At 43.7% G+C, this 27,491-nt stretch overlaps 1 long non-coding RNA gene across 2 annotated transcripts in view; it reads right to left on the minus strand.

The window, feature by feature from the left end:
- Positions 1-596: 596 nt before the first annotated feature.
- LOC142826815 (uncharacterized) overlaps positions 597-27,491 on the minus strand; it is a 33,976-nt gene continuing 7,081 nt past the window's right edge. Inside the window, exons 2-4 of one of the 2 annotated variants that reach the window (XR_012901071.1) lie at positions 24,347-24,468; positions 13,640-13,709; positions 597-916 (exon numbers count right to left, since the gene is read on the minus strand). This is a non-coding gene — a long non-coding RNA (uncharacterized LOC142826815). Of the gene's footprint in view, positions 917-13,639; positions 13,710-22,004; positions 22,381-24,346; positions 24,469-27,491 lie in introns of those variants that run through there. The other variant, XR_012901072.1, reaches the window with a different exon arrangement.

The following is a 27,491-nucleotide window of genomic DNA, read 5'->3' on the forward strand; positions in this document are numbered from 1 at the left end:
CCCAGCACTATGATTTCACTGCAGGATCAAAGAGGAAGAAAAAGGCAGGCTATGAAAATACAAATAGCTTCAGTTATTAGCAAAGAAAGGAAGAGCAATTATGAAAAATATGTCTAAAGTAAATGAATGTATATTTTACTTGGATAATGATGAATGTTTTATCTTTCCCTGGAAGATAACACACTCTCTCTCTCTCTCTCACTCTCTCATATATATAACAGTATCTACCCCCTCCATGTGTCAAAGCACAGCCCCATTTGAAATGTTTCACACACACAAACATACAGTATTTTTACTGGATTGCCTGTTTTGAATTCTGTTTCTCACTCACATGACTCTGAATGAGATTCTCACATACACACACTCCTTAGACTTAAGTCCGTGGTCCCATTTAAATTTGAGTTAATGAATTGCCAGTTTAGTCACAGTAACCAACGCAAATGTAAATGCTGGTCTAGACATTACATGCATGTTTATACCAGGACACAAATGTTAGTGGTTTACCCTGGGACTGAGACAACAAGACTAAACTCAGCTCACTGGAGAGGACATACCAGAGAATCACATTTATTTTTAATTTTTTGCCATTCTCTCTTTATTACCCAATTCCAATCATGGTCCAGACTACAGCACATCAAGGCCATAAGAAATTGTGTTTCTGTAGCATTACCAGCTTTCTCATATGAAATTCATAGCCCAGCTTTAGAAGTTTCACATAAACATTTGGGTGCGTCTCTGAACCAAAATCCCAAACCTCTACAGTCACATCTTACTAATGACAACTCCTAACATCACTAGTGTCAATAAATGTATTTTGAAATATTTGTAAGAAAAGTTGTGACCTCCATAATTTGTTTTTATGCCTTGTTGTATGTTCTTGTGAGCTCTGCCGCAGGATCTTCGGGGTGGCCTTGAACTAAAGAATGAGAGAGGAGTTAGTATGCAGTTCACTTTTAAACTTGCAGCTTTAATGAGCATGACTTTCTGCTGAAGGCTGCCAGATCTGGCAGGTCTCTATGAGCTCTCTTCCACATATTTCACTGCAGATGGCATCCCCCTGCTACCTCTGTCAAGCATTAGGGGAAAAAAGGGGGCTGCATGATGTTCACAAAACAATAAAAAGAGAGTAGGCAGAGTGAGATACAGGGGGATACAAAACAAAAGGAGAAATGTCTGCAATGGATCATTAAAATGTAAGTGTGGTTCCCAGTAGACTCTCTACCATCTTTTGAGAGTATAGACTCATGTTTCTTTTGAACACCAAGACAGATACACACACTCTAAACTTGTAATTGCTTTAAATGTATTTACATGCATATGCTCAGGTTTCCTAACACTACTACTTCAGCTTAACAAGCATCTGTACTGCTTAACAAAAAATTATCTATTCCTGTTTAGAATGTACAGGTATTTTTGCCTCCAGATGTGTTTTAACCTGTTAAGCAGCCTTGGAATTCAGCGGATTAATGTATCGTGAATGTCATTCTTTAAAGGGCACCATTGCCAATGGTTCGTTCACACTGCCGAGATGTAATTATCTAAATGAAGTACCCTCCAAGAAAAGCGTGTCGGGTATTTATTTTTTTTAACTCCACTTCAGCTTGTATTTTTTTTCCCCCACTTCTAATTGAAATCAATTTCCCAGGTGGTTTTATTTTAGAAAACACCTGGAATGCAGTTATTATTTCAAAGAAGTAATTATGAAAGTAGAAAGATAACCTGGTATTTGTTTCTTTAATTGCAGCTATAAATAGGGACTATAATACAGAAATTGCGTACAGACATTTTGCTGGATTTTGCTGAAGGAAAACTATAGAACTAGCTGCTGTCTTGGCACATTTCATTACAAAGAGACAGATCAAGAGGTAATGCTTCATGGTAAGCATGGTTTGGTTAAAGTTCAACTCTCTGAATCCAGACACGAAACTTTGATGAAGCCCTTCCACAGCTGAGCCATTTTTGCAATGCCACATCAACGGCACAGTGTGCAAAGTAAGCATGAGAAACCCTTTTGAAGTTTAATATGGTAGATCAGTGGGACCTGGCAGCAGATTACTGGGTCCTGCTGCTGAGTTAGACTGGATGTCTCTGATAATGACAGAATAAGCCAGATCCAGCAACGGATGTCCCAGCTGAGGTTGAAAGCACAGCAGCAGAGCAAAGTGAGGGACCCTGGTCATTGCTTGCCAATGCTGTGCTCTGCCCTTGCTGGAAATGTTATTCTCATTTTCATGAGCTGTACAATTTACTCCTAAATTATAATTCACCAAAAAAAAAAACCAGGCAATAGTAGCAGCTGCTCAGGTTGTTGCACAAGATAAAAGGAAGGAAAATACTTTGATTTTTTAAGCCCTTCAGAACAGGACATGTCTTTGTTCTGTACAGCCAGTGGTGGCACATATGCTAGGCATGGGAAGGCATTGCCTTCCCAAACAGTCAGCCTGACCCCACCCATACTCCACCCCCAGAATGCCTACTTGCCTCCCCCAGCCCTACCTTCACTCACCACCTATGTATACAGCACATAATCATAAGGGGCAGGGGACTGTAGGTGCTATCACAATACAAATAATGAATAGCAACACTTGGCTGAATACTACAATAAGTATATGTAAAGGGGTCCACCCTCATGAGCACCCCTCTGTGGCCAAGGTGTGTCTGGTAAGATCTCTGCCTGGCCGTCCATGGCAGAGGAAATGTCAGTATGTGGCCTAGGACCTGGCTTCTTCTTACCCCCTTGATGTGGCTTATGGGTCCTGGCCAGGTGCCTGCTACAAGTTTCCATTGTCTGGTACTTCCTTGTTCCCTGGGCCACTTGCCCAGGATGCTGCTCTGTCTGGTCATTTCAGGGTTCTGAGGCTAGGTTCTCAATAGACCCTGTCCAGGGTGCTATCAACTCTCATAGTCAGCTTGCAGCTAGTCTTCAGCCACTGGGCCTGGGCCTCACCCAGGCCTAAAGTTCAGCTTTCACTCGGAGCTGTCCACGGTGCTGCTGTTCTCCCAGTCAGTACATAGATCTATCTAGGTCAAGCTCTTATAAGGAACTGTCAGGCCCTAGCCCAGCAGCTTCTTTTAGACTTGTCTGCTGGGCCCCGATTGGCCACCGTGGAGGTAGCCACTCTATCCAGCCTGGAGGACCTCTCTTCTGCTCCTCTCACCGGCATTGGGTGTGGCAAGGCATCCAGCCTCCTGTAGGGGCATCAAGGCTTAGTGCTCGCATCACAGTACAAAATGGGATTGGTCACCAACTCTTCCAGAAACACTCTATTATTTTAACTAACTGTAGGCCTTATCAAAAGCTTTAATTAAATGCATGTACAGGTTGAGGCTCTTTATAAAGGCACTTCCTCTTCCTCTCTGGAAGATACCACAGGGCAGTGGCCACATGTGTTGCCTGCTGATCCTGTTGCTGACATGACTTCATCACTTTCAGGTATTGATCTAAGCCCCTTCAGAAGCCATGACTCCTATGCTTCTGACTGTGTAAAGAAAATCTGCATCAAAATGCACAGCATGTGGGTCACCGTGAGCTAATAACATTTTTCTTACTGGAAACCTGAAAAGTCAATGGAAGCTAGTTAACACAGCATTGTTTTGATCTCTCTGCTGTGGTTGTAAATAACTTGCATGGGGCTTGTAACGGGGAATCACCTTGAATCCATCGCATTAGCAATAAAAGCAAAGAGCAATGTGTGCCCACTTTGATAACAGAAGACTTTGTGAAGTAAGTCAAACAGACACTGCTACCTTAAAAATTCTACCCCTTCCTAAGTATAAAAGGCAGGGAGTAAGAGGTGGAGATAAAATGCTGAGTTATTCTAGAATGATCATTAATTATGGGTTTTTTTCTTCAAGTTTTATAACATCAATCAAGAATTATGTAAATGAAGTAAGATAATGATTCATCACATTTCTCTTAGGGGCAGACCCCATAAACTGAGGAATTAAAGTGTCCCTGCTGCATGTGGCAAGTGAGGATTTAGGGGTCTGTGCAACTCAGCTCACATTCTTTTCCAACCTTTTGGGAGATGGAGCTCAGATTTAGCAAGTTGTTTAGGGGCTAAATAGCAAAATATATGAATCACGGGTACGAGTCACTATTCTGCTACACCAATTTTAATTTTCAATCAATGTAGTCACCCTAGTATAATATTGGCATACGCAGGATGGTGACACAGGGACAATATTTATACCCAGATGTTCAGTAAAAGTTTACAGCTGTGAATGTGATTTACCCATTTTTTTCATATTTAAGTCCATCATTTCCCAGCCTTGGACATGAAGGAATTAAGAGCAGTCAAAAGAAAATAGGAAAGAAAAAATGTCAGCAGTTGTGATTCAGCACGTTGCATATAGTCACATGAGGAGGCGATGTGGTGAGTGGAACTGGAGATAAAGGCTCATGCTTCAAGGGGGACATAGTTTAATGGGGCACGTGGGATTCTGGGTCCAATCTACTATGTGACAAACAGAGGACTGCCAAGATAGTATGCTGGCCTCTGCATATTAAATAAAGTTCTCTTTTTAGCAGGGGGTTGGACTCGATGACCTCCTGAGGTCTCTTCCGACCCTATGATTCTTTCCTAGAACTCTGCCTGCCTGCTGCATCCATTATTGTTAATAAAACAGGATTCTACCCTCCCCCCACAACATTCCATCTCAAGTAGGAGTGGAAAGCTCCACCAAAAAAAATTGTATGGAGCTACCGATGACCCCATTCAGCAGTGGCTGCTTTCCTGCAGTTGCTTTCCAAAGCAGCAGAGAGATTGTGGAAGAGTTGGTACCTAATTTCCTAAATTAGGAAGGGAAAGGATTTGTCACCTTCACACAGGTCTGCTGCAATAACTGTAAGGGCAGAGTGTGATGGACTTTTGAATGTTCCTTCCATTCCTCAAAAAGATATATTAAATTTAGGCAGAGACTATGATTAAATTTTTGTTGCAAGCACACTGGCTGGCACAGACAGATTGGTAATAGGATAAGGAGGCTCTGATCTTGAGTTCATGGGTTCAAATGTGGCCAGTGTTGATAGTCATAAAAGATTATCATTGTTTGAGAGGTTTTATGAGGTAAACCAGAAAGGGCAGCAGATCTGTATAGTTTTTGGTGGTGCCCAGAACAGGTCCAAGTTCTGCTTCCCCCACCTGCCTAGAAAGCTGATTTTATATATATATAAAGTGTAAAAATGGCCTGGAAGCGGTAAGTGTTTTACAGTTTCCCTATATTGCACATGACTGTTAGCAAAATTTATTTAACTAAGAATGCCAACTTAGAATATCAACTTGTGAAGAATGAATCTTGTTACGTGCACAAATATGGAGGTGATGTCTGACAAATCACCTCTATTGGTGCACATCACAAAATTAATGGGGTAGACCCAAGGGTTCTGGAAGGTGGGAGGGAGCTTAGGGTAGGGAAAAGGGTTGGAGGGTTGGGATGTGAGGGATAAGGGCTCTGGCTGGGGGTGTGGACTATTGGGTGGGGCTGAGGGCTCAGGCAGAGGGTTGGGGTGGGGCTGTGAGGTAAGGCCAGGGATGAAGGGTTCACAGTGCAGGAGGGGGCTCAGGGCTGGGACAGAGGGTTGGAGTGTATGGGGATAAGGGATCTGAGGTGGAGCAGGGATAGAGATGAGGAATTTGGGGTGCAGGCCTGATGCCTTGGGGCTGAGTCCAGAGAGCACTCCCCCTAAGACTCTTACCACCAGCAGCACACTCGTCCCACAACAATGTCACTTCACATGCTCCTAGAGCCCCTCTCAGGCCGGGGATGTCCCATTACTCCCACTGTGGTGAATGCTAGGGGAGAAAGAGGGTGGATCTGCCATCATGTGTGTGCCTCCTTTCCGCCACAGGCACAGCAGTTGCCTCAGCCTGCCACCAGCACTGCTCCCTTTATTGTAGCCAGCTGCAGCAGCAGCTGGTGAGAGAGCACAGTGCTGAATGGCAGGGCAGCCACTCACTGCCCAAGGCACAGGCAGCAATGTTCCAGGGGAATGGGGGCAACAGGCAGAGACCCAGCCCTGAACGTCAGTGGAGCCAAACCACCGGCCATGAATATTGCTGGAGCACAGGCACTATGGGCCCATATAACTCACCACCCCTGGTAACCTGCATGAAAGGAGCTAGTGGTCTCAATCCAGTTCTTACTATACACGTGTTCTTTCTACAACAACTAGATTCAGACGAGAAGCCCAGACTTTGAAAGAATGAACTATTCTTTCATACAGTGTGGTGGTTCATCCATGTCAATGTGAAGTACATTGGTGGAGTGGTGAGAAGGATGTGCCCAATCCGTGGTGGGGTTTTTTCTGTTGATAAATGCAGGGTGCCCATTTCCAGTACTGTCAACCTAGCATCTTTAGAAAACCCTAAAAAAAATCTCTTATAATAATCTTTGTTATAGCTATATTGTTCTTTGCTCAGAAGCATCAGAACTTCCTATTTATCCTCTTCCTCCTAATATGCATGTGGTATTTGCACAAATAAATACTGTTATTTTTCAAGACAACTTTATACATAATCAAAATCACTCTGGTTTTGATAGCAAGGTCAAAATACATAGCTGTTCTCATCAAAAGCAGACACACAGAGAAAATCTAGCAGGCAGCTTTACTGGACCACAGAATAATTTGGTCGGGGTTCAAAAGGGCTTCTAATTGTCCATCTCCACATTCTCCTTCAGTCTTAATGCAGCAGAGACATTCTCTTCTACATTTATGTTCACATACATATTGGCTACACCTACACTGCAGGCTTTTTGCACAAGAACAGGCATTCTTGCGCAAAAACTTGTGGAGCGTCTACACTACACGTGCATTCTTGCGCAAGTAAATTTACAGTAAAGCATCAGAAAAGAGGCTTCTTGCACAAGAGTTATTCCTCTCCCCACAAAGAATAAGCCTTCTGTGCAAGAGTACTTGTGCAAGAAGGCAGCATGGATGGGCAACAGGCTAAAATGGCCATCAGAGCTTTTTGTGCAAGAGAGCGTCCACACTGCCATGGATGCTCTTGTGCAAAACCACATCTCTTGTGCAAAAGCACATGGCAGTGTGGATGCACTCTTGCACAAAATAACTCTTGAGCAAGAAGCCTGCAGTGTAGACGTAGCCATTGGGTTTTTCTTACTGAACTGTTCTCTTTCAAGTATCAGAGGGATAGCCGTGTTTGTCTGAATATGCAAAAGCAACAAGGAGTCCTGTGGCATCTTATAGATTAACCGATTTATTGGTGCATAAGCTTTTGTGGGCAAAGACAAAGTGGGTCTTTGCCCACCACAGCGTATGCTCCAATAAATCTGTTAGTCTATAAGGTGCCACAGGACTCCTGTTCTCTTTCACTTATCATATCAGCACAATTACCAAATGTTTTGCAAAGCTAGAAACAAAGGGCCCCAATTCTCTCAGTTTCCCCACTGTAAATCAGAGTTAACTCCAATTATAAGAGGTTTATGAAACTGGCTGAAGCATACTAAAACCGAGTCATAACTTTTGGACAGAGCTGTTTTTTAAAATATCAATAATTTAGTGGTGTTCTTTGCTTTCTGGGTTTGGGGTACTAAAGAGTTCAATGGGATATTTTACAGGATTAAGCACTTTTATTGACCAGCGGTAGTATTATTATGTTAATGAAGTGAATTTGTGTAGACACATTGATTGGATCATAAATGTCAGATCCATACATGATGATTCAGTTTAAAAAGTTTCTTAATGTGACTTAAATGGGCTGAAGTACTCAAATGGTGCCTGCTGTGGCTAGGGTGCTAGGACACTGTGTATATAAATGGGGTGCTGAGAGATACTGAACCAAATGTAAACCCTGTAGATGATGGAAACCACTTTGAGTCGGGGGTGTGAGAGTGCCCGAGCCTCTCTAGTTCCAGCACCTATGTGTCACTGTACTGACAACATATATCTGTTGTGTACATAGCTAGGGCAGAAAGCTACCCCAGTTCGTGTTGGCAAGTTTTTTCCTAGGTGATTCCTGTAGCCTCTAGTACAGAAACTATAATTCCCAGGAAGCACCAAGGGAAGAGGAGGTGAGAAAGGAGGAAGAAAATAAGTGAATGTGAGGTGTATGGAAGACTGACAAGGAATAATCCCGACCTTTGCTGTTATTAAGCTTCCTCCTCAAAGGGTTCCAATACAAAAGATATCAGAGGAGGCGCTGGGGAAGCCAGTAGTTACTTAGGGGACAATCAGGACTTTGGGCATTTGGAAGTAACGAGATGCAGTTAGAGATTGTGAGAAAGGCATATCACCTGGATGTTAGTGCTAAAATGATCAGTGGTGGCATAATTACCAATGCTGACATAGAAACTGTACTCAAGCGACTTCAAAATTAATGACCTTTGGCTCTTGCTCCCTATCCCCTCCAGCTGTAACAGGTGCAGAATTGGCATGGTGAGGATTCCCTATAAGCAATGCTTCACTATAGCTTTAATCCAACTTTTCATTGCGGCATTCTCTCTCCCCCTCCCCACAAGCATCAGGCATAATGGACCATCTCACCCTTTGACCGTCATGTTCTAAGCTGGAGACAATACTAGCCCCCATAGACGAAGGGCAGACAAGATACGGCTCAAGGTCTGGATCTGATCCAACAAGCCTTTTGATCCAGCCCACAGCCCACCCTGACAAAACCCAAGGCAGCCTCTCTGCCTGCTGTAGTCTCAGGCCACTTGAAATGACTGGCTGTTCCCTGGCTGCCACGCATCCTTTGCAGGGGAAGGAACTTCAAGTACTGCCCCCACACCCAGCCAATGGGAGCTGAGATATTGGGCTGGGGGTGGGGGCTGTGCATAGTAGTCTCTTCCACACAGAGCAGAGAGGCACATGGAGGGAGCAGCCAGCCGTTTTTAGCAGCCTGGGATTGCGGCAGGCAAAGGTCTTGCTTTGGTGTCCTGCTGGGCTGCTGGCCAGGAACCACTTAAGTACCTCCCAGCCAAAGCCTGCACCTAGTGCCTCACCCCCACCCGTTCCCCAACTCTCCGCCCCATGTCACCACCCAAACCCTCTGCATCCACCCTCTTCCAGATCACAACTCCTTCCCAGAAACTGCATCCCCTCCTACACTACTCTTCCAGACCAGAGTCCTTTCCTGCACCCAAGCCCCCTCCTGGACAACTGCATCCCAATCCCCATTCCCAAGTCACAATCCCCTCCTTCATCCAAACTTCCTCTCACTCCCCATATCCTGTCCTGGAATCCAAGCTTCCTTCTACACCCAGCCTCTGACTCAGACCCTGCATCCTTTCCATAGAAAAGTGAAGCCTTTGACCACTTACCAAAATCTTGGAGTGGCCCCCCCATCAAAAATTATTGCAACCCTTGCCACAGAGGTAGGGGAATCATTTTCAGTGTCTCTTTATCTGACATAGTCATGGGAAAAAAACAAGATGTAGCCTCCACTCCATGGGTGGAAACTAACCATGTCAACTTTTTTCTCCACCACCTCCAACCACTGGGGTGGGTGGAGGTGAAGAATAGCAACAACTTCTGAATAAATGGTATCATTAATTGCTTGGCCACTCTTTGATTCATTATTAAATATAAATATATTCAAGGGCGTAAATAACCAGTATCAGTCCGGTTTTCTGCTCTGAGCCAATAATAATGTAGTACAGGGCAAGGATTCTACACAATACCAGTCTCCAGGAAACTATTAGATGCGGTATTGTTATATTCTCCTTATGCACAGTACATGCTCTCATTTAACAAGTCACTCAAATTCAACTGGTCAGTTTGCCCCAGTTCCTTTACTTGTTGTTCTGTTCCTTTATCTTTGTTTCAGCTATTAGTATTCCAGATACTAAACCATGCAGGTAACATCCTACCCGGGGCAGGGGGGGGAGAGGGGAAGACGACAGATTTTCCAGGCTCTTGGGCAAAGTGGGGGGGAGCAGCTTCATGCTCCCAGAAGGGGAAGAGTCTCAGGTGGAAGAAGCAGGGTTGGGGGGCACCCAGCCCTCAGTGCCACCCAGAGTGTGCCACACAGGCCCCCCCCCCAACCCTCTAGGCAGCCCTCAGAGCCATCTGAAGGATACCACGTGGTGCTCCAGCAGCAATTTAAGGGCCCGGAGCTCTGGACCCCATCAGTCCTGTGGTAGTGGCAGTCAGTAGCCTGGGGCTCTTTTGAATTGCTAGGCCCCATGATAATTGCCCCCTTTCTCCTTCCACCATCAGCAGGCCTTGCCCGACATGTTGCTATGGTAAAATATATGTCCTGAACCTGACAACTTTTCCGTCTACTTAAGCCAAAGCTTTCTTCAACTAACGTAATTTGTTATGGGATACTCAGCACAAGTGAACAAGTGTGTAGTAAAGTTTTAGGACAAACTAAGCCACATAACTATAATAATATTTATGCTTTATGCTGAGGCGAATACATATTATCGGGTTATATTGGTCAACAAACTTCTCTTCTCCTCCTGCTTTCATTAAACAGAAGAGGAGACCTAATCAATTTGTAGTGCAGCACTTAGAGTGGAATCTGCTTATGGATGAAGAAAATATTTGAGATAAGTGGAGTTTACCTTCACAGAACATGGAATGAAAGTCCATTGAAATAAACTGAAGCGATTTGTGATTTTCATTCCATTTCCCATTTAGTTCAATCTAAAGTAAACTCTTGAACTACATATTATATAGTATCAAAGGACATTTTGGTTTCATGAAAGAACTTCAACTGCCCCATTGTACAAGGTCTACAAATCTTTCTGGTCTGATGTAATTTCAATAGACACATCTTTTAAGAGTCGAGACAATACAGCATACTACATCTAGACATCTTACATATAAGTGGGGGGTACTTTAGCTGGATAAACTTTTGCTAGTGTACTGGCCTTTGTATTTGAAACTATTTCCTATGCCAAGAAACACTAACAAAGATAAGAGCTCAAATTCCTTCTGTTCATCTTTTCCTTTTGATGGATCTTATCATTAGTGCTTATTATGTTTAGTACAGAATATATAATGCTATGCACTGACACTTGCATTCAAATTGGACCCCTTAAGAATTCAAAGACATTCTCGTGTACTACCACAAAGACTGTGAAGCAGCCTCTGTACTGTAACAGTTGCATTAAAATTATATAAGGTTCAACAGATTCAGAGCCAAGACTATATTAACTGAAGATTCATTCTTTCTCACACATGCACACACTCTCCTACCACTTATTTTTAAAACTGCTTTTGATTTTTAAAGACATTTTAAAATCCATTAAATCCGTCTCTTAAAAGTTGTGTTTGTGACACAAACTGACAAAGACAAATGAAGTTAAAGCTGTTGTTCCATCCTTAGTTCACAACACTGTGACTGTGATATTGCACAAGTCAGAAAACTGTGCCTTATGTATCCTTGTAACCCTGTTGCAGGTCAGATGATTGGGACAAGGAAGTAACCAGCATGCCTGTGTCACACCAGTGTTGCAAAACTGACAGCTTTATCAGTGAAATTCCTGGAATTTCCTGATTTGTGTCTGGACATTAATGCTAGTATATGAGTGTTTTTATATCTTTTTTTCATTTTTCAGTGCCCTTCCTTTTTAAACAGTTTACAATGAAACTCAACGAAACATAGTTTTCTTCTTTATGAAAGTAACATTGCTTTTGTGTAATTCAGTAACCCCACAACTGCAAATTCTGCTGATTTCCCGCATTATCTGCCTCCCTATTTACTACACAGCAGAGGTCTGATACCTTCCTACTGAGACAAGTAGCTCTGCCTTCGCTTTTGTGCTCCTAGTATTCTTCCGAATTATTCTGATTGATATAGAACTCGATTCATGCTAATTATGCATAGCTTCCCTTATAAAGTGTGGTTTCCATGGTAACAGCATTGGGAGAACAGGTGCTGGAAAGCTGTGATATATTAAATGACAGTTACCCTCTGCCTCTGCTATGCAGATTGCTGTTCTCAGAGTTTATTTATAGCAGGTAGTAATTAATCTGTGTGAATCTCATTTCATTGAGGAGGAAAAAGCTGCAGAATGATTAACAAGAGGCCTAATTATCCCCATACCTTTGAGTCTGAAAATTTTGTCACCATCAGATAATTCTAACATAGAATTGTTGAATTATCATTTATATAGAGATGTCATTATAGGAAACTCTAGGCTAACATCTGTAACAAATACCCTGCATTCTTCTCAATTTGATTCTACTGAATCTTGCACTCATGTCACTGCATTTGAGATAGAGCAACAAAATGTTCATATTGACTCTCAAAAAAAGATATAAATAATATGGGCTTTTCACGGAAACCTGATACTCTTAATCAGCCAATATACAAATTCATGACTCTGGCCTTCACAACCTGTCAGTCTCTTGACTTCTAATTCTACCTCTGATACGGATTCCCTCTGTGGCATTCAGAAAGTCACTTAGCCTCTCCATCTCTGTTTCTCAGTCTATTACAGATATAATCATATTTGTTTCTCTCTCTCTCTCTGGAGTGATATGAGAATTAATAAATGAACGTTTGTAAAATACTATAAAGATTAAAAGTACTTATACTCTCAGAAGAGGGTTTTGGCATAGGCTCTGTAACCTAAGTAAATAAGTTCTGTGTAGTAGATTCATGTGAAGTATTCACTACCTGATGAAAAACATTTAAGTCCCTAGTTCAGCCTTATAGTTTAGAGTTATGTAACCATAATTGATAGATTGATAGTCCAGTAAGATAAGAAAGAAAAATACTGTAACATTCTGCTGGTCATAATCATGATTTACACTAATGCAGTACTGATGCTAGGCAGGATTTTTAGGTAGGTCTCATGGCTTTTACAGTTTCATTTTCTTTTTTGTTGTTGTTTTTTAACTAATACATTTGAACATGCTTGCCAAAGAAAGCTGGGAGGGAAAAAACCCAACAACAGAAAATGAACACAAGATGAAAATAGCCTCACAAAAATCAATACACATTCCTCAGATGAAAAACTATAGTTTGGAGCATAGGGGTGGTAAATCTCCTCCGTTGCTTGAACAGATGCCCTCTGAAACATTTTTAAATGCAACTCTTACATTTGTCTTTACTGCAAACTGTACATATTTTGGGGTGGGGTTACATAGCTTAGAAAAGTCAAACAAGGAAAGAAAGTGACCAACATAATTCAAATACAGTATAAATACCATTTATCCAAAAGCCTCAGGGGCACCAGAAACCTTCTGATAAACAGAATTACTGAGGCTAGGGGCAGCCAGTTGGAAAGCACAGAGGGCATATTTACCCTGCTAGGTCGATTTACAGCTACCACAGTAAAACCCATGGGAGGGAGAGCTTCCACTGACTGGAGAAGGGGATTGGGGAGGAGCTCAGAGCCAGGGCTCTCAACTGTGCACAGTTCCCTTCCTAGAGCCCAGCTGCCTCCCCACTCCGGGCTCTTGGCTCCCTGCTTCTAGTTAGAAGTCACCCTGGCTTCTCACTCCCTGAGCGAATAGCAGGGAGCAGGGCGGGGGACGGGGGTGGGGAGCAGGAAGACTCCAGCTTCCCAGCTTTCTTGTCAGTTTCACAGTGAAATTGACAAGACAGCCAATAGCTGAAGTAACTACTATACAGACATTTTGTTGCCCTAAATAAACTAACCTAAGCCCTGCACCACTAGTGGAAGTGGAGTCATGATGTCAGCGTAGTAGGACACTTACATTGGCAGGATAGGGCTGTAGTGTGCACACTGACGTAACTAGGTTGACAGAAGCTGCCCTCTGGTAAAACCTGAGAAGACATAAATAAATGTCATTTAAGCATGAGTTTCTGCTAAACAGATCCTGACAATCAGGTTTACACTATAACGGGTTCATTTTTTTTAATAGGGGACCTTGCTGCAGTAACTTGTCCCATCAGACAATTTGCCAGAACCACAGTTTAATAGCATTCAGGGCATAGTATGGGGATGGCTACATGAGAACCACCAGATGGGGGAGGTTAGCCCCCAGCCCCTGCCTCCCCTGCTCAAGGCCCTGCCCTTTCCACCTGAAGCCCCACCGGACCCCAGAGATCCCCACCATGGCCGCAGGCCCCTGCCCCCAAGTTAGCACACCAGCCCTAGAGCACCAGGAGGGTGGCTATCGCATCCCCGGCACCTCCAGCTCCAGAGCGACAGGAAGGTGGGCACTATGGCAGCAAGCTCCCTAGCCCTGGAGCACTGGGAGGATGGGAAGTGCGGTCAAGCCTGAACTGGGGCCATTGCACAGAAGGCCTGGAGCTGTACAGAACAGGAAGCAAGAGGAGAGTGGGCCTGGAGGCAGAGTGTGGGTGGGACCATGCCAGACTGTTTGGGGAGGCATAGCATCCTCCAGCCTATGTTACCCGCCACCACCCATGGTATAAGATGTCTTCATTTAGGTAGGAACATTTGGTCAGTTGGTAAATCAGCTGGTGATTATAGGCACTGAATTAAGTAACAGTGATTATCTGATCACCTTGCATGGGCGGCTTTATTTTGAAAATATATTTTTTGTTCCAATTGGCATCCAAATTCCTATATGAAGATCATTCTCTCTTTTTTTTTTTTTAACAAAACATTCCAGACAAAGGAAAAATATGAAAAAATCCACAACAACTGCATGACAATTATTCATTGCCTCACCAGACCCAGTTAAATCACTGCATGAAAAATGAAGAATGCATATATGCATACAGTAGTGGTAAACTGTACTATGGTGCAACTCCTTAATTTACATGCTATCTTGGAGGTATAAATGTTGCACAACCAGTCTTGATGTACACTAAGGCACAAAGCATATGTGACCCATTGCTTACTCCCTCCAACCCAGACTTAGAATCATAGAATCATAGGACTGGAAGGGACCTCGAGAGGTCACCGAGTCCAGCCCCCTGCCCTCAAGGCAGGACCAAGCTCCATCTACACCATCCCTGACAGATGTCTATCTAACCTGTTCTTAAATATCTCCAGAGAGGGAGATTCCACCCCTCCCTTGGCAATTTATTCCAATATTTGACTACCCTGACAGTTAGGAATTTTTTCCTAATGTCCAATCTAAACCTCCCCTGCTGCACTTTAAGCCCATTACTCCTTGTCCTGTCCTCAGAAACCAAGAGGAACAAATTTTCTCCTTCCCCCTTGTGACACCCTTTTAGATATTTGAAAACCGCTATCATGTCCCCCCTTAATCTTCTTTTTTCCAAACTAAACAAGCCCAGTTCACGAAGCCTGGCTTCATAGGTCATGTTCTCTAAACCTTTAATCATTCTTGTCTCTCTTCTCTGTGCCCTTTCCAATTTCTCCACATCTTTCTTGAAATGTGGCGCCCAGAACTGGACACAGTACTCCAGCTGAGGCCTAACTAGTGCAGAGTAGAGCGGCAGAATGACTTCACGAGTTTTGCTTACAACACACCTGTTGATACAACCTAGAATCATATTTGCTTTTTTTGCAACAGCGTCACACTGTTGACTCATATTCAACTTGTGGTCCACTGTGACCCCTAGATCCCTTTCCACCATGCTCCTTCCTAGACAGTCGCTTCCCATCTTGTATGTATGGAACTGATTGTTCCTTCCTAAGTGGAGCACTTTGCATTTCTCTTTATTAAACCTCATCCTGTTTACCTCTGACCATTTCTCTAACTTGCTAAGGTCATTTTGAATTATGTCCCTATCCTCCAAAGAAGTTGCAACCCCACCCAGTTTGGTATCATTTGCAAACTTAATAAGCGTACTCTCTATCCCAATATCTACATCATTGATGAAGATATTGAACAGTACGGGTCCCAAAACAGACCCTTAAGGAACTCCACTTGTTATCCCTTTCCAGCAGGATTTAGCACCGTTAACAACAACTCTCTGACTACGGTTATCCAGCCAATTATGCACCCACCTTATCGTGGCCCTATCTAAGTTATATTTGCCTAGTTTATCAATAAGAATATCATGCGAGACCGTATCAAATGCCTTACTAAAGTCTAGGTATATGACATCCACCGCTTCTCCCTTATCCACAAGGCTCGTTATCCTATCAAAGAAAGCTATCAGATTAGTTTGGCATGACTTGTTCTTCACAAGCCCATGCTGGCTATTCCCTATCACTTTATTACCTTCCAAGTGTTTGCATATGATTTTCTTAATTACCTGCTCCATTATCTTCCCTGGGACAGACGTTAAACTGACCGGTCTGTAGTTTCCTGGGTTGTTCTTATTCCCCTTTTTATAGATGGACACAATATTTGCCCTTTTCCAGTCTTCTGGAATCTCCCCTGTCTTCTATGACTTTTCAAAGATTATAGCTAAAGGCTCAGATACCTCCTCTATCAGCTCCTTGAGTATCCTGGGATGCATTTCATCAGGACCTGGTGACTTGCTGACATCTAACTTTCCTAAGTGATTTTTAATTTGTTCTTTGTGTATCCTATCTTCTAAACTTACCCTCTCTCTGCTTGTATTCACTACGTTAGGCACACCTCCAGACTTCTCGGTGAAGACCGAAACATAGAAGTCATTGAGCATCTCCGCCATTTCCAAGTTTCCTGTTACTGCTTCTCCCTCCTCACTATGCAGTGGGCCTATTCTGTCCTTGGTCTTCCTCTTGCTTTTAATTTATTTATAAAAGGTCTTCTTGTTTCCCTTTATGCCTGTAGCTAGTTTGATCTCATTTTGTGCCTTTGCCTTTCTAATCTTGCCCCTGCATTCCCGTGTTACTTGCCTATATTCATCCTTTGTTATTTGTCCTAGTTTCCATTTTTTATAGGACTCCTTTTTTATTTTGAGATCATGCAAGATCTCCTTGTTAAGCCAAGCTGGTCTTTTGCCATATTTTCTATCTTTCCTACACAGCGGAATTGTTTGCTTTTGGGCCCTTAACAACGTCCCTTTGAAATACTTCCAACTCTCCTCAGTTGTTTTTCCCTTCAGTCTTGCTTCCCATGGGACCTTACCTACAAGTTCTCTGAGCTTATCAAAATCTGCCTTCCTGAAATCCATTACCTCAATTGTGCTGGTCTCCCTTCTACCTTTCCTTAAGATCATGAACTCTATTATTTCATGATCACTGTCCCCCATACTGTCTTCCACTTTCAAGTTCTCAACTAGTTCCTCCCTATTTGTTAAAATCAAATCCAGAACAGCTTCTCCTCTGGTAGCTTTTTCAACCTTCTGAAACAGAAAGTTGTCTCCAATGCAGTCCAGAAACTTATTGGAAAGCCTGTGCCCCGCTGTGTTAGTTTCCCAACATATGTCTGGATAGTTGAAGTCCCCCATCACCACCAAATCTTGGGCTTTGGATAGTTTTGTTAATTGTTTAAAAAAGGCCTCATCCACCTCTTCCACCTGGCTAGTGGCCTGTAGTCGACTCCTAGCATGACATCACCCTCATTTTTTACCCCTTTTAGCTTAACCCAGAGACTCTCTACACAGCTATCTCCTACGTTCATCTCCACTTCAGTCCAAGTGTGTACATTTTTAATATACAAGGCAACCCCTCCTCCCTTTTTTCCCTGTCTGTCCTTCGTGAGCAAGCCGTACCCTTCCATACCAACATTCCAATCGTGCGTCCCATCACACCAGGTTTCTGTAATACCAATGATATCATAGTTGTATTTATTTGTTAGCAATTTGTTAGTGTAACTTGATCTCAGTTACACTAGTGCAGAGCTAGAGTATGTTCCCTGAATAAAACTAAGTTATTGCCTGTTTATTCCACTAAATGGACCCTCAGAATACAATACACAGAGAACAAAGATGGGTACATTAGCCTTAATAGCTCAGATACAATTCTGCACCGAGATCTGCTTGGTACAGGAGATAGGGGTGAGGCCCATCATGGAGCCAGTTGTGCCTCCTTGATTCTCTGGGCCAGTCTGTGTCAGCCTCAGCCCCAGAGCTGCTCTAACTTACATTAGCAGGCAATACCAAAGGAGGCTACGTCATGCTGGGACTGCTGGAGCACAGTGCATTCTACCTCTTGCCCCTGACATACCCTCTATGCCAGGCCAGATGGGACACAATTCAGATGTTGGTGGCCCATGATCTGTGCCAGCTGTTCAGCTCAAACTCCTTTCTGGCTCCTTTGCGCGATTAGAAGGGCTGCAACAAAAGGGACAATCTAGCCCAGTGTTAGTTTTACAAACATTTATGTTGGAGCTGGTCTCACGTCTGGAAACAAGATCTAAACATTCCCAAATTTTGAAGCTGTTCAAAATCCAAACACCAAACTAAATCCAAATTTTGCAAAGAAAGTCCCTATCGTCACAATAAAACCAAACCTCCATGTCTAAATCCCCAGTTCCCTCCTTCACCCTTTGGGATGTTTGAAATTTGAATGCAGACACAAAATTTGTGTCTGGGGCTCATGTCAAGCACACATTAATGCACAAACTTGATCCTGTAGTGAAGCCACAATTCTATCCTCCTTCAAATTCCTCCTCAAGATCCACTTCTGTCGACCAATGGCTAGATAGAGAATCCAGTGGGACTTCTGATATTTGTCTTATAATGTATTTGTTATTGCTGTTTTCAAATTAATTGGCTCAAAACTATCTAATTGCTCATAGCTACCCTATGTGGACGCAAGTTTTTATTACTATTTTCAGCTCACTTCCTTTATGCATTCACATTTTTTGTTACATTTCCCTGTTGAGTCTTGTCTTTAATTAGACTGTAAACTCACCAGGGTAGAGATGATCGCTTATTATGTCTCTGTATACTTCTAGCATGATACAAGTAATAAATAGTAATAATTTACATATCTTAAGTCAAGCATTTTAAGATCTTAGTTAACTCCTATTTAAATAAAATTTGCAAATAAAGTGGGCATTTATAAATCATACGTCAATCAGTGGAAATCATTTGGTTTAAATACACATTGTAAACTTAATATTTCATGCAAAGAGTAATCCTTTGAGCATGCAATATCAGCAAGTTGGCCAGGTATCCCATCTAGAACCTCAATTGCATTAGTAATAGCAATTGTTTTTCCCCAGCTACAGTGAAAAAAATAGCAAACATCACCCATAGCCTCTTATAATTCAATCTTCCTTTACATTAAACATATGCAATTTTCTTGGTTTTTTAAAATTATTTTCCAAGATTTCTACTCTATAAACAACATCAAGTCATCCTTCACCAGTGAGGATAAAATTCCCTTTAGCAATTCATACAGTGCTTTTCAAAGTTCTTGGTGCTTGCTCATGGTTTGTATACACTGTTGCAGAAATTCACAGCAGCTCTCAAGTTTCCAGCCCTAAGGGAGGTGAGCAAAAGCTTCAGTCTTTTCTCCTGATGCTGATTCCAAAGCTCTAACTGCCAACAGGCGAGGTTTCCTTCAACATAATTCTGATTCAAAAATTTCTAGTGAGTGATACCATGGCAGGAAAACTAGAATGCAAGGGGAAATGCGGAGCTGCTACAGATAAATTGCCTCCTACAAGATCAGTACTTTGTCCTAGAAAAATTTCAGCGAGAGGTGTACCAGACCAAAATCCTGGAGTTAAATGATTTGTGGGAATTTGGAGTAGGGCACCAAACATGATGGCTACGTCTACACTGGCATGATTTTCCGAAAATGCTTTTAACGGAAAACTTTTCCGTTAAAAGCATTTTCGGAAAACCGCATCTAGATTGGGCTGGATGCTTTTCCGCAAAAAGCAGATGATTTTGCGGAAAAACTTGCCAGTCTAGACACAGCCGATGAGATGGGCCCCTCTTCTCCTGAGTCTTCTTCTCCAGCCCTGTTCTAAGCTGGAGAAGCTTGGGACTATTAGTCATGCTTTCAATAGCACTGCCAGCACAACAAATGATCTTCATAGAGAAATGGAGATTAAAAGTAAATAAAAACACCATAGCTAATGAAACAGAAACTGCAACTATAGCAAAGAGTGAAGGCTGAAGAAAAAACACAGAAACGTGTGCTGCATTTCCAATTAATGGCTGCCAGCAACTTTAGAAAGTTATGTGACTGTCCAATATTTATTTTAATTGACTGCTTTGACTGACTAATTGTGCTGCAAAACTGCTACTATTTGGTTTTGCATTGAAAGAGGGTTTTTTTCAATTTATTTTTAGCAGCTTATATTCTTCCTTGAAATCTTTATTCTGTACATTTGTCTGCAACACTTTTTAATTCCTTTTAATCAATCCTGCACATCTTGCATTATAAAATATAATCCTTCCAAAGACCATCCCTTCTTATGAGAATTATACTTCTTGTTTTTTAAAATATTTTCACCCACTTTTTTTACTGTATCTATGGGGTCTCCCCTAGCTAAAAAGCCTCTTTCCCTGTGGGAAATTATTAACTATTTAACATACTCCTATAATTTTAATTTTTCATTAAAATTTAATTTTTTAATTTTTAATTTTGTAAAGGTTACCTTTTAGGGTCAGATTCAAAAATACACTCCAGGTGCTGTGGGAGAGTGCAAAGCAGACACTATACTAGACAGTTTCCCCCAGCTTGTGATATTTACATTCCTAGGCTCTCACATACACACGAGTTTCCCCCTCAGATTTCCTTGCACACATATAGGCATGCACACATTGGTTTCCAGATATGCAGTCAGGTGCCACTATCTTAAAATAGCTTGGCTTCACTAGAAAAGGGAGCAATGGGTGTTGGTGGCCATTATGAAATAGCTTTTTTTTTTGTTCCTGAGAGCAGCCTGTATCCTCCCTGCAGTGTTTTTTGAAAGAAAGTCATTTTTCCTGAAGTTCTGTACAACAGAATATTATTCATTGGAGTCTGCTGAAAAAGAAACTTTCATGTAGGAAACACAGGAGCAAAAATTACCATTAATGTGAAAAAAATCCTTCAGCTGTAGCTAGTGCATAAGTCATTTAGTATTAACCATATGGGAAATAAAGTATTAGCATTATTCTCTTATTAAATCACTCACAACAAAATAATGGTTTGACACTTGCGGCTATGTTTCTTAAATGACTCATTTTTAATTAATTTTAACTCATTAACTGATTTACTTGTAAATTAGCAAGAAAATCATTTATGCTGTAAACCTGAGGAAAATGTGCTGCATTTTTTGTATGGAACAAAGTAGTTGAATCTTCATTTTAAATTCAAAACTCAGCCTTAACTACAGAGTCATGAGTGGCACTTTTATAATACTGACTGCCCTATGTGTAGAGAAATTCTGCCTGAATTCCATAGTGCCTCCGTATAAATCCATGGTACATTCACATCTAGAATACTGTATGAAGGTATAGTTACCCCAGCTCAAAAAAAAAAAAGATATGTTGGAATTGGAAAAGGGTCCAAAAAGAGCAACTAAAATAAGGAGTATGGAGCAGGAGAGATTAATAGAACTGGGACATTACAGCTTGGAAAACCAATGACTAAGGACATATCTACATGGAATAATATAATTTATTCTGAAATAATATAGTGCACGTCTACCCAGAAAGTCCATTATTTTGAAATAAATATGAAATAACATGCTTCTTATGCCGACATCTATAAAACTCAATGTATGAAGAGTAAGGAAAGTCAGGGGAAGCGTGCTCTATTTTGAAATAAGTGCTGTATAGATGTGCCCAAAGTTGAAATAAACTATTTCTACTTAAGCTACGCAATTGATGTAGCTCAAGTTGTATAGCTTATTTCAAGTTTAGCCCTGCTGTGTAGACGTGCCCTAAGAGGGGATATGATAGTGTCGGGGGGCTCCCCTCTCATTCGGGGTGGCTGCCCCCATCTGGGGCATAATTCAGACCACTCGGGCCTAGTCCCCAAGTGCAATGCCCCTTTATTAGGGGAAATACGGCCCACTGGCCTAGGCTTAGCATACACGGCCCCTGTAGTAGGGGAAATACGGCCTCTCGGCCTAGTCCTTAATACCCAGGCTTTGTGGTCTAGTCCTTTAGCGGAGCCCCCACTCACCGGGGTTCTGGGCAGGAGAGGTGGGGGGCCCAGGCCCTCCCTCTCCACCAGGCCCCAACCCAGGGCCCTATCAGTGGCGGGTTCCTCCCCGCAACGCACCGAGCCCTCAGGGGCTCCCTGCCCTGGGTCACTTCCTACCCCCGGCCCCCGGCCCGTCGCGGCCCCACCTGTCTGCGCGAGTCGGGTGGCTGTCGTGGCACTTCCCAAGTCGGCGTCGGGGTTGACAGTGGCTGGTCCGGTCCCTGGGTCGTGGGGGGGGTCGGCCGGCGGCTCTGTCGTTGGGGTCGAGCCCGGCTTGGGCCTGGCAGCAGCGCATTCAGCGGGCCTGGCGACTCCCTCTCTGGCGGTCCGGTCTGCGACTCGGGCGGTTGGCCGCTAGCTCCAGCTCTGGCTGCAGTCTGCCCCTTCTGAGCAGGCCTGCAGCCTTTTGTACCTTGGCTCCCCTGGGAGCATGCCCAATAGGCACCAGGTGGTTTCCCCCGGCACCAGGTGGTTTCCCTAGGCTTGAGTGCAGGGCAGGGCCGCCCCGTCACAATAGACATCTATCAAATCATGACCGGTGTAGAGAAAGTAAATAGGGAAATAGGGAAATGTTATTTACTCCTTCTAACACAAGAGCTAGGAATCACCCAATGAACTTAATAGCCAGCAATTTTAAAATAAACAAAAGGAAGTATTTCTTCATACAACACACAGTCAACCTGAAGCTGGGAATAGGAGATGGAGGATGGATCATTTGATTCATTCTGTTCATTCCTTCTGAAGCTCTGGTTTTGGCCTCTGTTGGAAGACAAAATATGAGGCTAGATGGACTTTTGGTCTGACCCAATATGGCCATTCTTATATTCTTAAGCCTGATTTTGCATGTGACTTAATCCAAAATAGTTTCTCTTGCCTGCAACGTAGATACTTTTCACTTTATTGCAGTCAGAACAGTGTAGGCTGTATATCAGAGGTACCTTCTTAGCCTCTTCTTTCCCAAAGACCTTGCTTCTGTAGCTTTTCTGTTTGACTAAGTTGCCAACATCCCTGAGTCATTTGAGGGTAAACCATTATATTCATATAGTCGCCATCCCTGTAATAACCATTCACTTTCCTAACAAAACAATCAGAACCATTCCCTTTAGAGCATCATAATCATTAATCCAGTTCTTTTGTCAGTTTCTACTCAGGAAAATTATCATAATAAAATGACCAGAATTGAGCACAATGTCCCAAATGAGGCCTCATTAATTCTTTTACAACAGTATAATCATCAGGTCAAAACCTTTTACGGTCAAAAATCTCATTTAAATCAATGAGAATTTCACCTGAGTAAGAAGTGAATAAAAAGTAAATTAAGAACTTTAGAATTTAAGCTACTATAATTATTTGCCTTAATATATTTTTCATAACTCTGTTTATACATCTTTAAGCACTGTTCAAAAAGATCTCAAAGATCTCAATCTACACTAGATTTGTACAGAATCTTCTCCAGCGAATTAAATTGAAGTATCTAAATCTCCATGTTCTTCCTCATCTCATTGATTAACGTGTTTCTTGGCTGATTTTCATAAAGCCCAGATCTGTTGTTAAACTAGTCTCTCTCTGAGCCTTGTTCTTTTGGTTCTGTGTCTGCTATATAACTCTCACTGTCAGACACTTCTTCTTACCAGATTGGTATCTGGTGCAAATTTTGTCTCCTTATTTCACTTCTCCTCTTTCAGGTAACCAGTAAAGAAACTAAATGTCCCCTACTACTGGTCCTTCTGACACTTCATGTCACCTTCATCCAAAAAGTGTCTCTCTCATAAGCTCTGTCTGTGGCCTCAGACTTTGATCTGTTCTTTTATCCATTTAAATAGCTCAACCCCATATTGATCTTATATATGGGTCCATAAAATCCATTCCTAAACACACATTACAATAATGGAAAATGACACTGTTTAACACCCAGTTCTCCTCCCATAGGATAAGACTCCCATTAACTTCACTCCATGGGTCCCATTTATGCCTTACTGGCCAATCTTAAGGACCCACCCACTCTCCTAATTCATCCAACAGATCTATCCCTCCTACCCATCCATTTCCTTCTCCTCCCCCCCCCCCCCCAACCCAATACTTGAATCAGAAGACATTCCCACCACCCTGTAAGTCAGCATTGGCCATGTGTGTCAGAGAAGAGAACAGGGAAGGGAAGAGAACAGGTCTCTGAGTCTGCTTGGCACTTATCTCCAGATGGCAAACATGGCCCTGTCCCTCGTCTACTCCTTTGAAAGGGTTCCCTGTGGAGAAAAACTTGGCTGGCATAATTTCATCTACATATAACACAGGCTATAGAATTTCACCCGTAATTCCTGCATGAAACTCAAGCCTGTGGTTGAACTGGAGTTTATCTTTTAGATAAACATCCCTCCCATTATCATTCAGAGATCTCAAGTAATGGAGAATCCAGCATGTTCTCTTGATAACTTGTTTCTATGGTTGACACTGAAACATGCAGCTTTTTACTTTATCTAGCATCACCTACCTGCCCCCACTGGATCTCGTTATGCCTTTCCATGCTAAATTCCAGAGAACCTCTATTGTCCCGTAACAGCCTCTTGTGTAGGGCCTCGTAGACGGTGATGAAGTCATCTCTTAACATTATCACTGGCAAAATAAATAGATTAAACTTCTTTAGGTGAGGTTGTCCAGACAGCAAATCATTCTTGTAGCAATTTTATGAGCCACGCCATCTTTTCAATATCCTTTCTGAAGTTTTAACACCAAGATTGGAGACAATATTACAGCTGAGATTTCACAAGTGACATAAGCACCCTCCTTACTCCTACTTGTTTTCCCTTGCTTGTACTTCCAAGAATTGTATTAGCCTTTTGGGACAAGCATCACACTGGGAGCTCAGGTTCATGGGGTTGTTTTGCTTACCTACAAATAGACATAGCTCAAGTTGCATAGCTTATTTCGAGTTTAGCCCTGCCGTGTAGCCGTACCGTGAGATAGACGGCCACTTATGCAACCCACTCACTAGAGTATGTTGCTCCTCCCTGTCATGGAATATTACCAGGTTGTGACAGGGCATTTGTCCTGCACTGGCCTTTTAAGGGGCTGAGAGTGAAAGAAAGGGAAGAACCCAGCTGAGGCAGCTAATGAGGGCCCAGCTGGAGGATATAAAGAGGGTCTCCTGGAGGGAGACTGGAGAGACCTGCCTGCTGCTCTAGCTGGAGAGCAGTAGGGACCTGAATGCCAGGAAGCAAGAGGTTTCCTGTAGAGAAGGCAGGGCAGGGGAGGCTCTGGCCAAGGAAGCCCCAGGCCATAAGGCCTGAAGCCTCGGGGGCTGCAAGAGGCAGCCACGCTAGGCAAGGCTGTGAGAGGCAGCCTGGTAGGCAGAGGTAGCAGGTCCACACCCTTTGCTTGGGGTGAGTGGCTGATACAAACTGCAGTCTGCCCTGGAGGCAGGGGCTAGAGGAGACTAGCAGTGGAGCACTGAGGCCAGGGGAACTGGGTGTTCCCGGGGAGAAAGAACTGGGGGCCTGGGGAGTAAGGAGGACCCTGGAGTTGTACAAGCAAGATCAACAACACACACACACCCTGGAAGGAGGCGCAGAGAGAGACTGGAGTGGGCACTGCCGGAGGGCAGTGTCCTGAAGAGGATGCCATGCTAATGAGAGAACATAGGGAGACACCACCTGAAGGAAGGCACTCACCGGAACAGCCAACTAATTCCCCAAGTCATCTAGCTGAAGGCGCCATGCTGGTGAGTTGACCCGTTACACAGGTGCTGTGAAATCTCCAGGCAATGAGTCTCTGCCCTACTCCCTACATGCTGGGCTGTCCCTACCCTGGACAGGAGACCGTACCCAGGCAATGATGCTCAACGTGGTGACAAAAATTGAGAATTTTTCCAGGATTCTGTCACTATAAAATTTAGAACTATGTCACTATAGAAACCACCAAGAGATAAAGGCAAAGGGGAGTAGCGACAACATGCCAAAGGAGGAGGAAGAAGGTCCTAGTCTGGGGAAGGGGGGAATAGATTCTAGGTTCAGGGAAATGGAGAGAGACAGTCTGAGGAGAGAATAATGAAAGAGGGAAAGAATCAGTGGCGGGGAACAGAAGGAGACCATGATGAGAGAGGGCCTAGTGAGAAGGGGAGGAAAAAGAGAGAGGAACAATTTGCATATTACATATGATGTGGAGGGGAAAGAAGAATGAAACCTCCATGTAGAGGACTGAGAAAATTAGGGGAGAGGAAACTGCATATGCTGTGGGGGATGAGGAATAGGGCAGGAGGGACTGCATGGAATGGGAAGATGTGTGTACAAACATTTTGGGGCAAGGTGGAGGAAAGAGACATTGTAGCAAGTCCTTTGTGTGTACAGATTGGGATTGGGGATATTATATGTGTGTGTGTGAGTGGATTTGTTGAGGAAAGAAGATGTATGGAGAAACAAATTCTGCATGTGCTGAAAGGATACAGGCAGTCCCCGGGTTACGTACAAGATAGGGACTGTAGGTTTGTTCTTAAGTTGAATCTGTATGTAAGCTGGAACTGGCGTCAGCCGCTGCTGAAACTGATCAGTTTCAACAGTGGCTGAATCTGGATGCCAGTTCTGACTTACATACGGATTCAACTTAAGAAACCCAGGCGTCCCCAAGTCAGCTACTGCTGAAACTGATCAGCGGCTGATTCCAGGAAGCCCGGGGCAGAGCAACTCTGCCTCGGGCTTCCTGTAGTCAGCCCCTGGTCAGTTTCAGCAGCGGCTGACTTGGGGACGCCTGGGGCAGAGCAGCTGGGGTGCTGCTGGGTTGCTCCAGTAGCGCTGCTCCTCGGCGCTACTGGAGCAACCCAGCAGCACCCCAGCTGCTCTGCCCCAGGCGTCCTGATTCAGCCACTGCTGAAACTGACCAGCAGCGGCTGAATCATGACGCCTCGGGCAGAGCACCTGGGGTGCTGCTGGGTTGGTACACTAGCGCTGAGGAGCAGCGCTGCGGGACCAACCCGGCAGCGCCCCAGCTGCTCTACCCCAGGCGTAGGCAAGAAAAGCCTGGTCTTCTGGGGGGGGGGCACTAGCTGCCCCCCCAGCAGACCAGGGAGACGGGGGTGGCAGGACCACGCGCGTCCTCCACGGCTTTGCTCCGTCTCCCTGGTCTGCTGACCAGGGAGACGGGGAGCAAAGCCTTGGAGCACGCCCGCAGCGGGACAGCCCAAGCGCCCGGGCTGTCCCGCTGCGGGCATGCTCCAAGGCTTTGCTCCCGGTCTCCCTGGTCTGCTGGGGGGGGCTCCCCCCCAGAAGACCAGGGAGACGTGGAGCAGTTTTTCTTGCCCCGGAGGACTGGGGCGGCGGGACTGCAGCGCATCTCGGCGTCCTGCCGCTCCAGTCCTCCGGGGCGAGAAAAGCCCCGTTCATAACTGCGGATCCGACATAAGTCGGATCCGCGTAACTCGGGGACTGCCTGTACTGAAAGGGAAATGGTCTCATGAAGATAGGAAAAGATAGAGAGTAGAGAAAATGGAAAAGAACAAATGTAAGGACAAAGTAAGTTTAAGTCTTCATTAATAGAAAGGGTCGGTGCACAATTATACAATAAATAGCCATTTTAAAATTTAAAAAATAAAATAAGTTTTTGGCTTGAAAACAGAAACTGACCTAGGTCCAGCCCTTGCAAGTTAT

The sequence above is a fragment of the Pelodiscus sinensis genome, chromosome 2 (genome assembly GCF_049634645.1).
Source record: "Pelodiscus sinensis isolate JC-2024 chromosome 2, ASM4963464v1, whole genome shotgun sequence".
NCBI lineage: Eukaryota > Metazoa > Chordata > Testudines > Trionychidae > Pelodiscus > Pelodiscus sinensis.